Source organism: Salmo trutta, chromosome 8, assembly GCF_901001165.1.
Source record: "Salmo trutta chromosome 8, fSalTru1.1, whole genome shotgun sequence".
Lineage (NCBI taxonomy): Eukaryota > Metazoa > Chordata > Actinopteri > Salmoniformes > Salmonidae > Salmo > Salmo trutta.
This window is the reverse complement of record NC_042964.1, coordinates 7,429,578-7,445,329: the sequence shown is the minus strand read 5'-3', so window position 1 is coordinate 7,445,329 and position 15,752 is coordinate 7,429,578. Positions and strand designations below refer to the sequence as shown.

The 15,752-nt window shown below is 43.1% G+C and overlaps 1 pseudogene; it reads right to left on the bottom strand.

Annotated features, from left to right (window-relative positions):
- Positions 1-754: 754 nt before the first annotated feature.
- Positions 755-13,065, bottom strand: LOC115199214 (epididymis-specific alpha-mannosidase-like; annotated as a pseudogene).
- Positions 13,066-15,752: the final 2,687 nt, after the last annotated feature.

The following is a 15,752-nucleotide window of genomic DNA, read 5'->3' as shown; positions in this document are numbered from 1 at the left end:
GAAAGGATCGAATCCCCGAGCTGACAAGTTAAAAATCTGTCATTCTGCCCATGAACAAGGCAGTTAACCAACTGTTCGCCGGTAGGCCGTCATTGTAAATAAGAATGTCCTTTATTGACTTGAATATATATATATATATATATATTTTTTTTTTTAACTAGGCATGTCTTAGCGGTGAATTTCCACAACTCCTCTATCAATGGTTCTGAACAGAAACCCTGGATGAGTTTATATTTGAACTTTCAGATTGATCACTGGGTGCTCTTGATTTGAACGGCGCATTTTAGAGCCACTGGAAAGGGACAATTCAAGTGAACCAAGTGCAGCTATAGACTAATGTCACCCTACCTTTACACTTGTAGTTGTGAAATTGATAGATATTATGGCATGGTCGGAACTAGAAGCACAAGCATTTCGCAACACTCGCATTAACATCTAACCATGTGTGTGACCAATAATATTTGATTTATAGACTGTCACCCTACGGAAAGTTCTTATTCGCTAAGGCCAATAACAGGAAGTGGCCGTGTGGTCTACTGTGGACTGTCAGCACTGCGCTCACTTGCAAACAGGAAGAACGTTTCTCACCTACGGCGTACAGATGAACAACCTTACCGCTACTCAAACAGTGAGAACCTAACCCAGTAGTTATGAGGGTATCAGATGCTTTGAGGCATCAATAATGACCTTCCCCTCTCCAAGGCCTTAAAACAGAAGCACTTCAACTGAGGAAAATAAAGAAATAGACAAAATGTACATTACAGAATGTTTAATCCCATGTTCTATATGTCAGAAGGCCTCTCCGCAGACTAGTTATCCATCTTCACAGAAGACTGAAGGGGAACTGGAACTTTCTACTTGAGCTTGAAGTAAACAAAGAAGGTCCTGATTTCTTTGGGTGATATGGTCACGTTGAACTCTCCTCTCACACCAACACTTGACCTCTTGACCCCTGAAACAAACAAATACGAACACTCAGGACATAGACAAAAACAAACAATTGTAAACACATTTTCTTCTTCAGATTTCACAGGTGGTTAACAAACAGTACAGCCTACTCCATTGTGAACTGAATTGACAGCTCCTGAATCTCAAAGGTACACTGATACAGTAACTTCTCTCATCTTTTAACAAAAGGTATGTATCCAGATGTAATATTTCACCCCCACCAATGCTGAACTGAAGCTTACCAACACTCACACCCCTCCCTGGGTCTTCTGAAGCCTTCCACTTCCACCTCTGGAGGTCGGCGATATCCCAGGTTCCTGTGAGAGAGCGCTCCTCCAACGCTCTCACTTCCCCCATGCCCTGCAGCACTTCCTGGTTTACACAGGAAATTGATTTTCAAACCAAATACAGTGTAAATGGAGTAGTGACCTGGGCTGTTGCGGTGACCGTATTACCGGCAGTCAAATTCCAGGTCAAATCAAAGTTTGTTACATGCGCCGAATACAACACTAAGGTCTACACCTGAAATGCTTACTTACAAGCTCTAACCAATAATGCAAAAAAGGTATTAGGTGAACAATACGTCTTTTTTTTTTTTTAAACACAGTGAAAAGACAGGCTAAATAGAGTAGCGAGGCTACATACAGACACCGGTTAGTCAGGCTGATTGAGGTAGTATGTACATGTAGATATGGTTGAAGTGACTATGCATATATGAACAGAGAGTACCAGTAACGTAAAAGAGGGGATGGCGGGACACAATGCAGATAGCCCGGTTAGCCAATGTGCGGGAACACTGGTTGGTCAGGCCAATTGAAGTAGTATGTACATGAATGTATCGTTAAAGTGACTATGCATATATGATAAACGAACAAATGTGACCGTTTAGTCACGGTAATTAGGCATCTCCAAGCTATGATGCTGTTGATGGTCGTTATGAGCCTACCAAACTTGCTAACTGCCTGGTACTCAGCTCTCCATTGTACCACTAATCACTCCGATATCAATGCAAATGTCATTGAAAATCTAATCAAACACTTCAAGAGTGCCCATGTTGCGCAACATTTCTATAAGCTATGCAATCGCACGAGAAAACAGGGTGATGGCCTCATAAAGAGAATGATCCCATCAGCTTTCTATAGGCTAGGTCTACTATATTTCTCAACATTACTAATATTAAACACATTGCATCTTTACAACAGGAGTATAGCCCAGTTGAATTTAAAAAAATAAATTGCCAAAGAAAAAACCTGTTATTGCTTTGTCATTATGGGGTATTGTGTGGAGATTGAGGAACAAAAACTATTGAATCCATTTTAGAACAAGGCTGTAACGTAACAAAATGTGGAGAAAGTCAAGGGGTCTGAATAGTTTCCGAATGCATTGTAGGCAAGTGCTTTTGCTATCCGATGTGTCTTCACTGTGAGAAAGACCCAATCACATGGAGAGCCATGTGAGTGAGAGGAGCGTAGGAAAGCACAGGGCACAACGCAACGGGAGAAAGGCACAACGAAGCATTCCCGGGCAAGCGCACAATGGCCGCTGCTCGCAAAAGGCATGGATTTTCATAGGGTGCATTACAGACAAAGGGGATGGGGCAGTGACATGAGGCATTATCAAGTGCTTGTCAAATTGTGAATGAGAGAGACTAATGAAGGGTGTACAGCATGAGTTAAACAAAGCAGAGCTCATGCCTTTCAAGAAACTTTTTTCAAGTCATTATAGTCACATCGTGCACAATTAGAATATATTAAAAAAATCTAAACTTGCATAAATAACTAAATTAAGCATATACAGAAGCAGTCAAAGGTTGACACCTACTCATTCCAGGGTATTTTGATATTTTTACTATTTTCGACTTTGTAGAATAACTATGAAGTAACACATGGAATCAACTAGTAACCAAAAAAAATAAAAAATAAAAATAAGGAAAATTAAGAACTTAATAAATGCTTCAGAGTTCAAGGAACAGACACATCAACAGTTCAGAGGAGACTGCGTGAATCAGGCCTTCATGGTCAAAGGACACCAATAAGAAAGAGACTGGCTTGGGCCAAGAAACACAAGCAATGGACATTAGACCGGTGGAAATCTGTCCTTTGATCTTATGAGTCCAAATTTGAGATTTTTGGTTCCAGCCGCCATTTCTTTTGAGACGCAGAGCAAGTGAACGGGTGATCTTCGCATGTGTGGTCCCCACCGTGAAGCATGCAGGAGGTATTGTGATGGTGCTTTGCTGGGTACACGGTCTGTGATTTATTTAGAATTCAAGGCACACTTAACCAGCATGGCTACCACAGCATTCTGCAGCAATACGCCATCCCATCTGGTTTGCACCTAGTGGGACTATCATTTGTTTTTCAACAGGACAATGAACCAACACACCTCCAGGCTGTATAAGGGCTATTTGACCAAGAAGGAGTGATGGAGTGCTGCATCAAATGACCTGGCCTCCACAATCACTCAACCTCAACCCAAATGAGATGGTTTGGGATGAGTTGGACCGCAGAGCGAAGGAAATGCAGACGAGTGCTCAGCATATGTGGGAACTCCTTCAAGACTGTTGGAAAAGCATTCCAGGTGAAGCTTGTTGAGAGAATGCCAAGTGTCCAGAGCTGTCGTCAAGGCAAAGGGGGGCTGCATTGAAGAATCTCAAATACTTTTTGGTTACTACATGATTCCATATCTATTATTGCATAGTTTGGATGCCTTGACTATTATTCTACAATGCAGAAAATAGTAAAAATAAAGAAAAACCCTTAAATTAGTAGGTGTTTCCAAACATTTGACTGGTACTGTAGGAGTACCCATTTCTTTGCTAACCTCTCAACTCAGAAAAGCTGCATGTACGCACTCCCTCAAATCGTTGAGAAAATATTTACTTTATTCAGCTTTGTTCAATTGTATTCCTCAAACTATAATATAAAATAATACACTGAATTCTAAGCAAATCTTGTCTGCTAAATGAACTAGTGTAGCCCACAGCCATATGGCATAGCCAGATCAGGACAACTCAGAATATGCTATTCTGTTCTTCTGAAATAGACTACATTTTCTTCATATCATGCTTCTTTAGACCTGTCTAAAATAAATAATGGGTTTATTGTGAAGGTGTAGGCTATATTACATGGACTTATTAGACTTTATAATATGTAGAGGTTTGATAGGTCTGCATCAGTGGCTTGTAGGTTGTGTCTGGAAGCCAGGAGATGCTACATGTGTTTGTTAATTAACAGTCAAGTACCGTGAGACCAACAGTTATTTGCTTGACAATCCCCGGCTAACTAAATTTCGTAACCGCCACAGCCCAAGGAGAGACCACCAAATGTCAATATCTCATCTATTTGTTCACTAATTTAGCATTTAATACACAAACATCTGTTATCAAAGTCTCTTCATTTTGATCTCATCTAGCGGTGTTCTCTTACCTTCATGTTAATGGTAGATGGCTGAGACAGAACCGGGTCTTCCCCCTTCTCATACAGATGCATGATCCTCAGTAGGACCCGATCGTAGTCCGGCTGTGTGGAACCAGTCTCTATGTTGCGGAGGTGCAGGGTGTGGTTGGAGTTGTAGACCCAGCCCGGGACACTAAGCGTCAGCAGGTGGAGGTTGTCAGGCAGGACCACGGGGCGAATCGGAGATCTGGTCCGAGGCTCCTTCCTCCAGGCCTTCTCTAGAGGGGGCAGTGAATGGCATTGTGGGTATGAGATCATACATTGTGACAATGCATAGTACAGGTGAGCAAAAACATGGTCGACTCTATTTGGGAAGGTTTCAATTGTGTATTTGTTTTTAGAATGGATTCCACTATGGATTTCCAGGGAAAGTTTAGTGGAAAGTAGCTGTGCGTGCTTTAAGCAGGTTGGTATTTACTGTCATGAATCTTGTCCTGAAGGCAGCTCTGCAGAGTGGTCACTAACTAGCACAGCCACAAAGTCATAAAATCTTATTTAAAACCTAACCTTAACCCATTACATACTGCTAACCCTAATCTTAAATTAAGACCAAAATGCACATTTTGTTTTCATGAATGTTTACGATATAGCTAATTTTCACTTTGCAGCTGGAGCATCTAGAGGAAAATTGCTCAGTTCTGCCTCCAGGTCAAGATTCATGACAATAAAGTTCAACCTGCGAGCCTGGAAACAGGAGAGCTATAAGGAGTGGACTCACGTGGCCTGTCGATGGGCATGACCACAGGTCTGTGCTGCAGCTCTAGCGCCTCCCTCTGGTAGAGAGAGGAGGTAGCAGCCAGGGAGCCCAGTGTCATCCACAGGACAGGTCTCACCACCGAGCTGTCGTTCAGGGTCAGGTTATAACTCAGAGTCCACTCCTGGTTGTTCCACAGACGTCGGTGGAGCATCACCTGGGACAGATACAAGGGGTTGAGGTTGTGTGTGTGTGTGAGTGTACGCATCTCATACATAAAAACACACTCACCTCCAGCTCTCCCTCACTCTGGCTGGATGCACCATGAGCTCTCTCACTGAGGAGGACCAGTCTGCTAGATTCATCTTCAATGTAGGCCATTCGAACCATGGGGTAGTAGTTCTGCAGTACACAAACACGGGAAGAAACACAAGCAATTGTCACAAAGTCCTGAACAGTAACCCAGGCCTGAACCACCAAAAAGGAAAGCTGAGGAGACCAAACACCCAAGTAGGAAGAAACCTTGAGGAACCAGGCTCAAAGTGTAGAACATCTTCTGGCTGGCAAGGTACTGTGGAAGTTGTGTACATTTAATCCTCTACACAAAACTGTCCTTAAATACAACCCACTCACTCTGGCAACAGTATCATTGACGAACGTCCTGGAAGGCCTCTTCATCATCTGGTACCCGTTGTCGTCAGTGAACAGAGTCCTGTTGTTCTTCAGGCTGGTCTTGGTCCTGAGGACAGCCTCGGTGTTGACCACCAGGGGGCCCAGCGAGTAGCTCTGCTCCAGCCTGTAACACAGCCTGCCCCTGGGGAAACTCTGTGGTACTCTGGTGGTGACAGAGTAGGTGTAGTCCTCATCTGCTTCCTCCCTGCAGACAGAACCCATTGTTAATGTGAGCCACCCAATATTAGACCTGCACCTTACTAAGGTGTAGTGTGGTATGAGTGTGCGCGTGTGTGAGAACGAGAGGTGATAGATGGAATATTAAAGAGATAGTAGCCACGGAAGGAGGGTGCATGGAAACCAAAGACTGACAGAAAGGAGTTGTTCACATTCCACCTGTAGAAGTACTGTCTGATCTCAGTGATGATCTTCCCAGGGACAATCTCCATCTTGACGGCCTTGTACGCCCTCACTGCCGAGCCGTTAGCACTGAAGATGTAGTTGTCAGAGATGGGCCCTGCGCTGACATTCCCATTGACCTGGTACTCCCAGAAATCCTGACTCATTCTCACCGTTCTCTTCTCATGCCTGTCAGGGTCACAGAAAGGTCTCAGGGGGCATTGTTGACCTAACACTTGGGCTGCATTCAAAAGGAAAACGTTGTGCAACGTTCAGTAAAATAAAGATGCTTCTCTTCTCTGTAGAAGAAATCACATCAGCTCTATTAATGACCTTTATCTGCAACGTTCCACAACGTTTGCCTGTTGAATGTGCCCCTAATGTGAATGTTGACTATAACTACCTGTCGGTGATGCTATGCAGTAGGTTAGTATCCTGGTCCAGCATGATCTTATAACACTCATTCAGAACCGGTAAGAGTCTCCTTCCTGTCTTCAACTCCTGTGAAACATTTAGTCTCTTGAACGACACAACCCAGGCCTGGTGGGTCAAGGACCCCTCTTTACCCGGCTTCTCTGAGAACTTGATGAGGTACTTCTTGTGTTGGAGACCGCCAAGGTCCACCACGATGAACAGGTCATAGGTCATGTTGGAGTCAGCTGAACTCTGGGTCTGTTGGGAGCAGAGAGACACAGGCCGTGTTCATTAGACACTAAACAGAAGAAAACAGACAAACTGAGAAGGAATACCTGGACTCGTCCAATAAGAAACACTAATTTTCATTTTCCGTTGCAAAATGTTTCTTGCTGAGTGCCCAATGAACACAATCAGTTATCTGAAAACTGAGTGTGTTTATAAGGTATGATATATATCTGCAGTTCCATTAACCTCTAGGGTAGGGGGCAGTATTTTCACATCCGGATAAAAAACGTACCCGATTTAATCTGGTTATTACTACTGCCCAGAAACTAGAATATGCGTATAATTGTTTGATTTGGATAGAAAACACGCAAAAGTTTCTAAAACTGTTTGAATGGTGTCTGTGTATAACAGAACTCATGGTGTCTGTGTATAACAGAACTCATATGGCAGGCAAAAACCTGAGAAGATTCCCAACAGGAAGCGCCCTCTGACCATCTACACTCTCTTTATTGAAAACTGAGGATCTCTGCTGTAACATGACACTTCCTACGGCTCCCATAGGCTCTCAGAAGGCGGCAAACCGGTGAATGATGTCTTTGGAGCCCCTGGCTGAAAAACATTAGCGCATTTGGTAAGTGGTCGATCTGAGAACAATGAGACGGGCGCGCACGTGCACGTGAAGAGGCCATTTTCAACTTTGAACGAAAACAGGGTTTCCCGGTCGGAATATTATCGCTTTTTTACGAGAAAAATCGCATAAAAATTGATTTTAAACAGCGTTTGACATGCTTCGAAGTACGGTAATGGAATATTTAGAAATATTTTGTCACAATACGCGTCCGCGCGTCACCCTTCGGATAGTGTCTTGAACGCAAGAACAGAACAGAGGATATTTGAACATAACTAGGGATTATTTTGAACGAAAACAACATTTGTGGATGAAGTATAAGTCCTGGGAGTGCATTCTGACGAAGAACAGCAAAGGTAATCCAATTTCTTATGGTAAATCTGAGTTTGGTGAGTGCCAAACTTGGTGGGTGTCAAAATAGCTAGCCCGTGATGGCGAGCTATCTACTCAGAATATTGCAAAATGTGCTTTTGCCGAAAAGCCATTTTAAAATCGGACACCGCGATTGCATAAAGGAGTTCTGTATCTATAATTCTTAAAATACTTGTTATGTTTTTTGTGAACGTTTATCGTGAGTAATTTAATAAATTCACCGGAAGTTTGCGGTGGATATGCTAGTTCTGAACGTCACATGCTAATGTAAAAAGCTGGTTTTTGATACAAATATGAACTTGATTGAACAAAACATGCATGTATTGTATAACATAATGTCCTAGGAGTGTCATCTGATGAAAATCAAAGGTTAGTGCTGCATTTAGCTGTGGTTTTGGTTTTTGTGACATTATATGCTAGCTTGAAAAATGGGTGTCTGATTATTTCTGGCTGGGTACTCTGCTGACATAATCTAATGTTTTGCTTACGTTGTAAAGCCTTTTTGAAATCGGACAGTGTGGTTAGATTAACGAGAGTCTTGTCTTTAAAATGCTGTAAAATAGTCATATGTTTGAGAAATTGAAGTAATAGCATTTCTAAGGTATTTGAATATCGCGCCACGGGATTCCACTGGCTGTTGAGTAGGTGGGACGATTTCGTCCCACATACCCTAGAGAGGTTAACACATGGCTTTTACGTGATATAATGGTGACTCATTGTTCTACAAAGTGTTTAACTGGATAAATCCACACTACCTGTGCAGGTACGGGCTGTCCTTGGTCGTCGAACACGGTTGCCATGGGGAAGGTTACCGTGACGTTGATGATGGCGGTGGTGTTCCATGCCAGGGGGTTGTACACAATGATGTGCTGCTCTAGGTCCTGATGGGAGCCTGCAATTACATTCGTTATCAAAATGTTGATTTATGTAAAAAAGACCCATGTTGTAGTTGATGAAGATCGTCATGAAATGATGCCTTGGACCAAGCTGAACCTTGGGCCTTGTTAGAATACAAAATATATCCTTTTGCACCCCCTTCCTTGATGTGTACTCACTGATCTGTAGTGTGTGATTGGATAAGTGAAAACCCGCTTCCCATCCTACTACTTTCACAAATCCACATCTCTGAGTTCATGTCAAATAATTAAGTATAAATATTTTTCAATTATTCATTATTATTTTGAAGTACAGTACTTTACCCTTGCTATGAGAGTCTTGTCTATTGAAGGCTTCAGAGTTGCTAGCGGTGCCCAGGGCCTGGGGCAGGAGGAAGAGGGCAGCTAGGAGTTCTTCTACTCCCATCATAGCCTGGGTTAGGTGCTCTATGTACATGTCAGACACCTTGGGAGACTCTGTCCCTGTGATCCCATCATGGTGCTGCACCTGGAGATAAGACAGAAGGAGAATAAGAGGAGAACAGTACTTCTATTACATCTATTACAATAATTCCTTTTGTGGGTCTTTAATTTCAAAATGTGTCTGACAAAAGTGGGATATGAGATTGTTTAATCACTTGGTTACAATGATAGGTATAATTAATACATATAAATACACAATGAGTCAATCAATCAGTGAGTATTTTGATCAGGCACCTCAGAGACATCCCAGCAGTGGTCCTACAGCTTCTGTAGAGCTTCTTCTTTCGTGAACGGTCCATCTGGGTAGCTGACCCGGTACCGGGTGAACAGAGTCTCTGCAACCTGCAGCTGGGAACTAGCTCTCCTGGCTATCCTCTTCAGGACATTCCAGGAGGCATAGAACCCAGTTCATGACTGAAAAGGTTCTGTAGAGATGAAAGGTTCCTTTTAGCATTTTTCACCCCTCTGCTTCATAGCAGTTATTACTCCTACATGTTTTGACTGTGCCAAGTCTTGGTCATTGGAACCATTGATACTGTATATACAGTGCATTCGGAAAGTATTCAGACCCCTTGACTTGTCCCATATTTGTTACGCTAGTCTTATCCTAAAATGTATGAAAAAATATATAACTATCATCGATCTACACACATTACCCCAATATGACAAAGCGAAAACAGGTTTTTTGAAACATTGGCAAATGTAAAAAATATTATAATAATCTGAAATAACTTATTCAGACCCTTTGCTATGAGTCTCGAAATTAGGCTCAGGTGCTTCCTGTTTCCATTGATCATCCTTGATGTTTCGACAACTTGATTGGAGTCCACTTGTGGTAAAATCAATTGATTAGACATGATTTGGAAAGGCACACACCTGTCTATATCAGGTCCCACAGTTGAAAGTACATGTCAGAGCAAACACCAAGCCATTTTTTAAAAACCTTTATTTAACTAGTCTAGTCAGTTAAGAACAAATTCTTATTTACAATGACGAACTACCCCGGCCAAACCCGGACAAGGCTGGGCCAATTGTGCACCGCCCTATGGGACTCCCAATCACGGCCGGTTGTGATACAGACCGCTGCGCCACTCAGGAGACATGAGGTCGAAGGAATTGTCCGTAGAGCTCAGAGACAGGATTGTGTCGAGGCACAGATCTGGGGACGGGTACCAACACAATTCTGCAGCATTGGAGGTCCCCAAGAACATAGTGGACTCCATCATTCTTAAAAGGAAGAAGTTTGGAAACACCAAGACTCTTCCGAGAGCTGGCCGCCCGGCCAAACTGAGCAAATGGGGGAGAAGGGCTTGGTCAGGGAGGTGACCAAGAACCCGATGGTCACTCTGATAGCACTCCAGAGTTCCTCTGTGGAGATTGTTGTTCTCCCATCTCTGCAGCACTCCACCAATCAGGACTTTATGGTAGAGTGCCCAGACGGAAGCCGTTTCTCAGTAGAAGGCTCATGACAGCTCGGAGTTTGCCAAAAGGCACATAAAGACTCCTAGACAATGAGAAACAAGATTCTCTAGTCTAATGAAACCAAGATTGACATTTTTGGCCTCAATGCCAAATGTCACGTCTGGAGAAAACCTGGCACCATCTCTATGGTGAAGCATGGTGGTGGCAGCATCATGCTGTGGGGATGTTTTTCAGTGGCAGGGACTGGGAGACTAGTCAGGATTGAGGGAAAGATGAACGGAGAAAAGTACAGAGAGATCCTTAATGAAAACCTGCTCCAGAGCTCTTAGGACCTCAGACTAGGGCAAAGGTCTAGGGATGAAGGTTCACCTTCCAACAGTTCAATGGCCCCTAAGCACACGGCCAAGACAACGCAGGAGTGGCTTCGGGACAAGTCTCTGAACGTCCTTGAGTGGCCCAACCAGAATCCGGACTTGAACCCGATCGAACATCTCTGGAGAGACCTGGAAATAGCTGTGCAGCTACGGTCCCCATCCAACCTGATAGAGCTTGAGATGATCTGCAGAGAAGAAATGGGAGAAACTCCCCAAATACAGGTATGCCAAGCTTGTAGCGTCATACCCAAGAAGACTCGAGGCTGTAATCGCTGTCAAAGGTGCTTCAACAAAGTAAGGAATACTTACAGAAATGTGATATTTTTTTATTATAAATTTGTTCAAATTTCTAGAATCCTGTTTCTTTTTTCATTATGAAGTATTGTGTGTTGAGAGGAATAAAGACTATTTTATACATTTTAGAATAAGTATGTAATGTATAATGTGGAAAAGGGTTCTTATTCCTTTCCGAATGAACTGTATAAAAAAAAAATGTTTAGACATAGGTCTTAAACATATAATAGATAAGAACATTTAAGGAAAAACCCACCGATGTGTTACGTGGAGCAGGTGAACCCAAGAGCAGACTCAGACGAGAAGACTGGGATCAGGTAACCAAGGTATTTATTGAAAAACAGGGGGAAGATGAGGTGCAGGCCAGGGAAAGCTTGGGCGAGTTGCAGGGAGCCAGGTGCTGAGGTTGGAGCGAGGGGAGTTGGGGCTGGGTGAGCAGGTCCGGAGAGGAATCCAAGGAAACAGTAGAGTGGGGGATCCAGGACAGGGTAGCAGGACTGACGAGATGTGGGACCGGAGACAGGGACCAGAGTCAGAGCGGACAGACCTGTAGCGGCGAGGAAAACAGCATCAGGCAAGGGAAACCAGGAACAACACGAAAGCAGGCGTAAACAGCTTTAACCACAGACTGACTGAGCAGAGATTACGATCTGGCTACGTGGAAGTGGCAGGGCTGCGTATTTGTAGAGGTCTTGATTATGGAACAGGTTGCAGCTGGTGGGGATCTGCTCCGCCTCCAGCACACCTGTCAACGCCCACACAATCACACACACACACACACACACACAGAAAGGGGGAGAGAGCACTGGGGGAGTGGCGGCAGAGTAGGGAAACACAGGATGAGCAGTAGGGGGCGTGGCAGGCACAGATGTAACACAGTAAGGAAGGGAGTCCTCTCCACACACTGAAGTCTCTTCTTTATGTGCGTAATTTGTTCTTTCTTCATGCTGAACATTTGACCCAATAATGTCATCTTCTTTGGTCTTGCTCTCTGCTTTATACCAGATGATTTCAAGTATCGGCAGTTCTGAACCAGCTTTATTTGTTGATTAAAGATCTATTCTGTCATGTGTGCTGCCTCTCTGGCCTCAAGGTCACCAGGCTGCTCATTATGGCGCACACCTGTCACCATCGTTAGGCACCTGTGCGTCATCAGACTCACCTGGACTCCATCACTTCCCTGATTAGTTCCCTATATATGTCACTCCCTTTGGTTCCTTCCCCAGGTGTCATTGTTTCTGTTTCATGTCTGTGCGTTGTTCGTATTTTGTATTATGTTGCGTTTATGAATTAAAACGCTCACTCCCTGAACTTGCTTCCCGACTCTTAGCGCACATTGTTACAAAGTAAAAAGTTAAATCATTGGCAAAATGATGGGGAAAGCAGAGAACTAAATGAACAGGTTGTGAAAGTCTTCCTTCCAACATCTGATGTAAAATTTGGCAAAGAGAAAATGTCAAGTTATTGTTTCTGAGGCAATTTAAGACAGAACTTTGTATGGTGCAATATTTGTTTTATTAAGTCTTTAAAACAAACCAAATACAACTGTTTTATAACGTATGGATTTATTTTTTAAATTATAACCATCAACAACATCAATAAAGCCCACATTCGATTCGGTTGACTACATGCACATAGTGTGAACTATTGAACAACTCACACACAAATGAAATGTTTAGCTAAAAGCTCCTAACTACGGTAGTCCTAAGCATCACACCATCAGTGGTGAACTAACAGTGATGAGTAACTCTGTTGTGGTATTCTGCAGGTCTCCCTGTAGAGAGGTGACATGGTGGAGGTCCATAATGATCAACAGGAAGTCACTGCGTCGTGTCAGTCTCTTTCTTCTCTATGAAAGAAAATGTCCATTGGTCTCTTAGCTATAGCTGAAAGAAACCAACACAACACTGGCCTGCATTCACATTACTATGTGTGTTATAATGAATATTGAAAAGGGAATGAGATAAAGTCAAATTAAGTTAAAGTAAAGTAACTTAAAGAAAGTTCAAGTACATTTTTTAAAATAATGTTATATTTTTGTGGATCCATACGTTATGAATTCAAATTATCGACAGACTTACATTGACTTTTCTTCCACTGGTAGCTATAGTAACAGAATATGGCCACCAGTATAATGACTGGGAGACATCTCAAGGTGTAGGGGACTGCTATGTCCTCCGAGGTCTCAATAATCACTGTAAACACATACATGGTGTCAATACACACAAGTTATTATACAAATCCTGACAGACTACACATGGAATTGCTATTCGGAGAATTGAGAACTGTATATTGTTTGTAAAGTGATTGATCTGTGTAATAGCCTATAAGTCAAAACCTTACTCTTTAGCTTCTGTACATCAGTGGTACACATTATGCTTGACAAAGATATAGACCAAATCAGACTACTCACCTTGGCTTTTATGCTCTCTGACTGTAACTGTATCCGTGTCCCATTCCCACAGATTCAATAAGAGATGGTAACTCCATAGTAACTTTACAGATGTAGGTACCCGTGTCATTTCTAGTGAGGTTTGAGATGCTCCAATGTGAGCAGTTACAGGCTACAGTCTGTTGAGATGCCCTGTCATGACACTGCCTGTTGTTGACCAGTAAACTATTATATTTTATCTCGGTGTGTCCTTCTTTATGCCAATTAACTGTCGCTCTCGACACATTTGTATTCCAGCAGCACTGGATCTGAACAGTGTCACCCTCTGTTACTGTTACATTATGAGGAGACTGGATCACCACCAACGTGCCGCTTATACCTGTGGAGAGACAGAGAAAACAACATATTACTAAAGTATCAAATGACAAGGATACACATAAAATCCAATGTAATGTATAGATCCTTATGACACACACACATCTGAGTCATTATTCACTCATTTTTACCATGGTATAAACAAGGTTTTCTTTTTTGTCAACAATTGATTTTATTGAGTCGGTATAATCAATAAGAATCTCACCACCATTTAACAAACACACAACCTCTTCCAAACAAACCGGTTTTATGAGTTCTACATCAGACACGTAAAACAAGCATGAGGAAGAATACAATCATTTGTTTCACCAGTTATTTTCAAATATGTCTAAAGTATAGTTAGGTTTGTGATCAACCAATATGAACGGTCTGCACTTACCGCAGGAGGAGAGAAAAACAGATTGACGGCCAGAGCAGGTGTAACAGTATAGCTTCCATCCCTCTCTTCGCCCCAACCTGGGCTCGAACCAGGGACCCTCTGCACACATCAACAACTGACACCCAAGGTCTCAGAAGCGAGTGACGTCACCGATTGAAACCCTATTAGCGCGCACCACCGCTAACTAGCAAGCCATTTCACATCGGTTACACAGGCAGCAACCAACAAGTTATAAAAGCACCTCATGTGAGATGACTGATGGGGTGATCTGTTCTCTCACTTATACCAACCCCTTTCTGACTCTCCCTCTCTCTCCGTAGTTATTTATTTCACACTTTCACAGCCAATCACAGCTTGGCATTTCTCCTCTCCCCTTTGTACTGGCAACACTGCTGTGGACTCCACTACACCATCTCCCCTTGCGTAAGTATAGTGGAATAATTGACCTCAAATTACGTAAGCTTGGAAAAAAATTCTGCAGACTGGAGAAATGTAACAGTCATACGATCTGTATTAAAGGAATCTTAACTAGGGCCCAGAGTGTATCCAGGGACCATCTCCTTGGTATCCCTCACGTCAACCTTCAGAGGCTTCACCTAGACCAGGGATGTCAACTCATTCCACGGAGGGCCGATTGTCTGCTGGTTTTCCGCTCCCTCCCTTGTACTTGATTGATTAATTAAGATCATTGATTAGTAAGAGAAACTCTCCTCACTTGGTTGTCTAGGTCTTAATTGAAAGTAAACACCAAAAACCAGCCCAACACTAGGCCAGAGACGGTATAGAAACCAAGACATCCCTCCGCCTAATTTTTTCTGATTGGGGCGAAACCACTCTGGTCCACTATGGGGGCGTCTCAGAGCAAGACATCTCACTGGCAAAGAATGTGGGTCGGGGCGGGGTGAGCAGACAAGTGGAGCCTGATGTTCCCTCTCTTGCGTGAGCATGCCAGATATTGGTTGCGTTCCCCTGCTCAGATGTTGCATGCATCAACGAGTAATATGTAAAATACCTATCCAGGTTGTGAGATCTGGCATCAGCAACACCTGGGTAGAGGAACAAGCCCCATTTGGATGAACCGTGAGCTCACATGGGAAAGCATGCTTACGCAAGAGGGAACACCCACTTAGACAGGACATTTCATATTTTTTACAATGGTAAATGGCTTGAGTGAACCATCTTCATTTATCCACCATCTTTGACTAGGCCAAGGAATGAGTTTGGCACCATTGACCTAGGCAGGGCTGCCAACCCTCTTCCTGGAGACCTACTGTCCTGTAGATTCAGTCCAACCCTAATTTAGCATATCTGATTAAGCTAGTTAAGGTGTTGAGCAGCTAATAGC